Consider the following 6,000-nt stretch of genomic DNA (forward strand, 5'->3'; position numbering starts at 1 on the left):
CACACATTGATGTTTCACTCCCCCTCTTTCTCCCTCCCTTCCCCTCTAAAAATAAATAAATAAAATCTTTTTAAAAAGATCATAATAGCAGATAAAGCAGATCATGAAAAATCGCAAGCTACCACTAAAAATAACTTTATGTCACTAAATTGAAACCCTTGATGGCAAAATTTTAAGAGGTATATAAATTAACACAATCAAATCAAAGAGAAACTGACAGCCTGACAGCCTGCATGTAACAATAACCAGTAAAGAAACCAAATTGGTAATTAGTTAACACCAATGAAGGATATAAAACGACCTCACTGACTTTGCAGGTGAGTTTATTTATTCTTCAAGGGAAACGTAATTCTTGTCTTCTGCAAGTAGTTTCAGAGAGTTAAAAAATGGAAAAAAGTCAAATTAAAAGAGGAAGATTACAGATTAATTTTACTTATAAACATAGATATAAATATCCTAAATAACTTACTAGCTGCTCAAATTCACTAGTGTATAAAAAGAAATAAAATACAATAACAAGATAGGGCTTATCCCAGGAATGAAAGATGTTTCAGCACCCATCTGCATAATTTACAACAGTAATGGATTAAAAGAGAAAAATCATAATTTATATTATCTTCTTAGTCGATGCAAATACATGCTTTTTAAAAAATTCATAAAATTAAACATTTATTTGTGCTAAAAAAACATCTTTAAAAGAACAACTCCTAGCAAACTGGAAATAGAGAAAAACTTACTAAACCTAAAAGAGTCTCTACAAAAAACTCAGAGCAAACATCAGACATAACGGGAAGCCAACAGAAGCATTTTCTTTGATGTCAGGGACAACAAGAGCCCCGCTATCACGCTTACTATTCAACACAGTGTGGATGGCCTAGTTAGCTCACTGAGGTAAGATAGTGATAAACAAGGTAGGTAAGGAGTGGAAAAGAAAAGACAAAATTGTCCTCATTTGCAATCAAAATGATTGTCTATATTCAAAATCTAAGAGAGTCTACAGATAAACCTGATCCTAAATTTCAAATGGAAATGCTAAGGACCAAACTAGCCAAGACAAATTAAGAAAACAGAAGGAAAGGACTGGACCTACCAGATAGCAAGACATAGAAAACCTTGCAATTCAGGACTAGACATACATGGGTGCATAGCATCTCAAAACAGAACCTCAGATATGCTCAATAGACATGACATTACAGGGGGGACCTGACTGAAATGGTCCTGAGACAAAAGAGAAAAAACACACTGAATTAGATACCAACTTTACATAATACATGGAAATAACGAGGGGGTGGATTAGAGACCTAAATATGATTTGACTGGCCTAGGCAAATTCTAGTCTCATGCTGGCCTCTTATTTCCTGTTAGCTGCATTTCTGAGTCCTTCCACTGTCATTCTGTGATAACAATCCCATGTAGATAGGGAAGCTGCATAAATTTCCTGAAATGATACAGAAAAAGGAAGTTAAAAAGCTGATTGTGCTTAGAGATCTCCTTCACACCTAAAACTAACCACTACCTTCCTTCCACTCCAGAGAAAGTCATGTGAAGTTCCTGATTCAGCAGACAAAAAGCCGTCTCAGAATTCTGTTTGAAAAATAGGATATATAGCTTCTCAAAAAAGCATATGAATAATGACTAAGAAATACCCTGTATAGAAACTTACACATATGAACTTATATGAATTGAGCCATTAAATGAAAAAGCAGATTTAGCTTTAACACATGCAAAGCTAGTTTAGAAATTAAATCTTTTACATGGAGCAAAAACAAGGAACATGGTGTTGGAACAAGTGGATATATATAGACAAAGCAATGAACCCAGATCTAAGTCTCATATTTCATACAAAATTAGATAAAGAATCATGGACCTAAAAGTATTGTAAAAACTATAAAACTTATAGAAAAGAACGTAGGATAAGAACCAGTTGGACAGAAATGAGTTACTGGAAAAAAGTCAGTTGAACATTTCTGTGTCGGTCTGTGTCTGGGTTGTCTATTCCATTGAGCTGTGTGTCGGAACCTTCACCAACACCAGGCAGCATTAATCACTCAGTTCAATAAGGCTTGGAATCAAAGAGACTCCTTGCTTCTACTTTATTCTTCTTTTTCAAAATTGTTTCAGGTACTTCAGTCCATTATCTTTCCATATACATTTTAGAATAATCTTATCTACACATACATCTTGCTGGTGGGATTTGGGTGAGAATGATGCTAAACCTGTAGAAGCAAACCTCGGAGTTGTTGCAGATTTGCTTTTAGACCGCTGCAATAAAGCAAATGTTGCAATAAAGCAAGTCGCACTAAAAAACAACCCATCACAAATAAATCTTTTACATGGAAACTAATAGTGTTTTTCAAAAGTTCTGTCTTAGGTATTTCCTTTCTTTCTCCAAGGCGTGTGGCTCTTTTTACTTCATATAACAATAATACCTTTCAGCGTAGTAGTTTGATAGTTTATTGAAGTTGTAGTTTGATAAAATATGAACTATCATAATAAAACTATTTTATTTTAACTAAGCCAATATTTTATTTTGTACACTGTTGGAAGAGCACAGCGAGACAGTCTTAAAAATTCCAGTGTTTGTGCCAGAAAGGTGACGCCAATCCAAACGTAACTCTCTGGTGAAGCGGGCCAGTTCAGATTCAATTACTTACTATGTTGCACCTTAAAGATTTCAGCAGGTAACTGAAAAAAGGAATAAAAATTTTGGAGTAATTTTGATGGGTAGAAAACTTACAAGTAAGGAATTATTAATCATTTTTTAATTCAATTCACAACTTAAATGCTATTTATCCTATTTTATTCCTGAAAGTGTTGGCCTACATGAATGAGCTCTTACTCTTAAATAAAAGGAACTTCAAACATATTTGAGAATTCTAGATACAGTTTTATATATGTCTATGAGTTTTATTTTATATTTAATGCCTATGAGTTTAAAAAAAAAAGATTTTATTTATTTCTTTTTAGAGAGAAGGGAGGGAGAAAGAGAGGGAGAGAAACATCAAGGTGTGGTTGCTCTTGTGTGCCCCCCATTGGGGTTCTGGCCCAGAACCCACGCATGTGCCCTGACTGGGAATCGAACCAGTGACCTTTGTTTCACAGGCCAGCATTCAATCCACTGAGCCACACCAGCTAAGGCCTATGAGTTTTAAGTATAAAAAAGTTTAAGTACTTTAAAGTATTTGTTGTGAATTTACCAACAGATCTTTGTTAACATCTTAATGCGACCAGTAATAATTAGAACATAATGTTTGTCCTCTCCCTGTGTAGTCTAGTGTTTTGGAACACAGCAGTTGGATTCAGACAGCAATCACGTGAAATGTTATTGTCCACACAAGAATTTCTTGCACATATTCGCATTGAATAACAGCACTGTGTAACCCACTAACAGTTGGTGGTAACGAATGCTGATTTCCCGCATTCACAGTGTACTTGAGTGTTTCCAGTTCAGTTCTGGAAAAGTTGCCAAGTAGAGTTCAATCGTAGGACAATAGAGAAATATAAGAATTTTTAACTGAGTAAGTTGTAGATTTCAATCAAACACCAGATGCTTGATTTTGAGTTAGCAAGGCAAGTTATCTAATCTCCTATCAAAGACCAACTAAATAATCATTTAAAACAGTTGCCTCACATTAAATCCAAAACAAGAGGAATCATTGAAATATCTTTTGGGGGCTGTGAGTTCAAATTTCCGGCCTGGGGTAAATGCCTTAACTGATCTTCAAAAACAAATGATGACAGAATGTAATATTTGGCAACACATAGGGACACTTCAACAAAATGAGCCTTAAAGTGATAGAAAATATTATAAATAAAATACCTGTTTTTTTTTTCTTGCCCAAAAGAGGCTCTTCCTCTCCAGGAGATACTCAAGACTCCTGCAAGTACAGGATCGGCATCTGGCTACCCCTGAGAGCAAGTGCCCCGTAGACTGTGAGCCCTGGGTGCTCCACCGGCTCCACTTGCCCCTCCCAGTTCTGCCCCTGGTGGTGAGGACTTAGAGCAAAGTTTTGGCTAAAATGTATTAAGCTCTCACTCTGTGCCAGTCACTATGCTAAGAATGTTTGATGTGTTAACTCTTTAATTCTTCTCCACAAAGACACAGCAAAGTTGCCCACCCACGCCCATCTTCCCTCTAAAATAATAATAATAATAATAATAATAGTAATAATACTTATTACACAGAGTGACAGGGAAGAATAAAGTCCCTAAACTTTAAAAAAAAAAAAAAGGAAAAGAAAAAGAAAGTGAAGAACTATGAAATTCTTTACTGCTTCACACATTGAAAATATCACTTGGGAAAATTCTGGAACAATTCACAAACCCTGATTAAGATAGGATTTTCCCTCTGGTATGGACAGTGTTTTCTATGTTAAAATCCACCTGAAGGATCTTTTAAAATTTCCTATACTTACATTTCTTTTAGAAATTGTCATTTGATTTCAACTTTGCCACTAACACAGAGAGGTTCCAAATGAGGCAAGGTCCAAGTGAGTGAAATGGTGAGAAAAAGTCATAAGATAGTTGCTCCATCACACACAGAATATGACAGTAATAAAAATAAAATCCTAAAGTAAAGAGGAAAAACTGTCTCATTTCTTATCTTTATAGAGGTCAATCATATCACTTACTTGTGCTGTGTCTCTGTGGAATCTCTAGTTTCTTCTATGCCCTTGAATGTGACTGCAGATTGCATTTATATGATGAGTAACTGATGGTCACAAGCCAATGAGAGAGGAGGCAACTTACTTCCACCTCAGTCTCTTTCATTTCTTAGATGCAATGTCCCTGCCAAACAGTTCAAGCCTGCAAAGACTTCTGGTCATTCTTGGCATTTTATAGGATCTCTGCATACCTTACCTGACATATTTGCATACAGTTGGTAAAGTCAAATTCAATGGTGTGATGTGTGTCTATTGCTACATATCCATTTATTTTTAAGGTCTCACACATGGGCTCCTGGAGAATGAGAAAGTGTCAGGACAAGTAAACCCTCTCGACAGACACACACATGGCTTGCTTCCTCACTTCACTAGGTCTGTTTGGAGAATCCTGGGCTCACTCCCCCTCACCGGAACGTCCTCCAACAGTCTCATCCTTTACCTTCTGTATGTTTATTCATCACAGTGTCTGACAACCAGTGTGTTTTATTGGTCTGCCCCAATACAATGTAACCTTCATAAAGGAGGCACTCCATTGTTCGGTCTACGATTGCGTCCTCCGAATAGAGAGGCAGGCAGGTCACATCGTTGGCAATGGCATATATTTGATGAGTGAGTGTTCTCAATTTATATTCCCCCACAATGCATATCTTTACAGGGACTCTTTAAATGATCATTGCTGCTGGTATATTTTATTTCCACTCACTTCTGAGAAGAGCCATAGTGTTTAAAGTAAAGCTGGAGTGGAGTATTCCAATATACCTGTTGATAATCTTTCTACAGGTTAACAACAAGTGTGTAAGTGTTTTAAAAAAATACTTTTTTATTCCTTAGTGCAGAAATTAATTCCAGTTATACTATTAGGACAGGTCAGTAAAAACATACAATAAAACACCCACCTGTGCATTATGGGACTTGTAGATTATCTATGAAACATGTGAATGACAGGCTAGTTTTCAACTTCTAGAAAACTCTACTCATTGTCAGCAATAGCAACTGATCAGTCATGTGACATTTCCTATTTCTAACCACTTAAAACTTTGAAAAATGTATTTACACCCATTTATTGTAAACATAAGACATGGAAATAAATATAAATGTTAGTCTGTACAAGGTTAAATTACAAAGACATAATTACAGCCCCTTGCCAGCCAAACAGATAGGTGAGTCAAAATCAAGTACAAATGGAATGGGAGGGAGCTGTACGAAATTAACACATTGTATTTATTATCTTTCACGGAGTTTTAACTTACATTAAAAAATAATCTTTCGCCCTCACTTCAGTCATGTTTAATCCCCACTTTTTAGATGAGGAAACAGAGATATGGGGAATTAGGTA

At 35.9% G+C, this 6,000-nt stretch overlaps 1 protein-coding gene across 2 annotated transcripts in view; it reads right to left on the bottom strand.

Moving 5' to 3' along the window:
* Nucleotides 1-4,755, bottom strand: part of HPGDS (hematopoietic prostaglandin D synthase) — a 30,643-nt gene extending 25,888 nt beyond the window's left edge. Inside the window, exon 1 of one of the 2 annotated variants that reach the window (XM_024574930.3) lies at nucleotides 4,632-4,755. The gene's annotated coding sequence lies outside the window, so the exon portion shown is untranslated. Of the gene's footprint in view, nucleotides 1-2,654; nucleotides 2,676-4,631 lie in introns of those variants that run through there. The other variant, XM_053922779.2, reaches the window with a different exon arrangement.
* Between the last annotated feature and the right edge of the window lie 1,245 nt (nucleotides 4,756-6,000).

The sequence above is a fragment of the Desmodus rotundus genome, chromosome 4, assembly GCF_022682495.2.
Source record: "Desmodus rotundus isolate HL8 chromosome 4, HLdesRot8A.1, whole genome shotgun sequence".
NCBI classification, from domain to species: domain Eukaryota; kingdom Metazoa; phylum Chordata; class Mammalia; order Chiroptera; family Phyllostomidae; genus Desmodus; species Desmodus rotundus.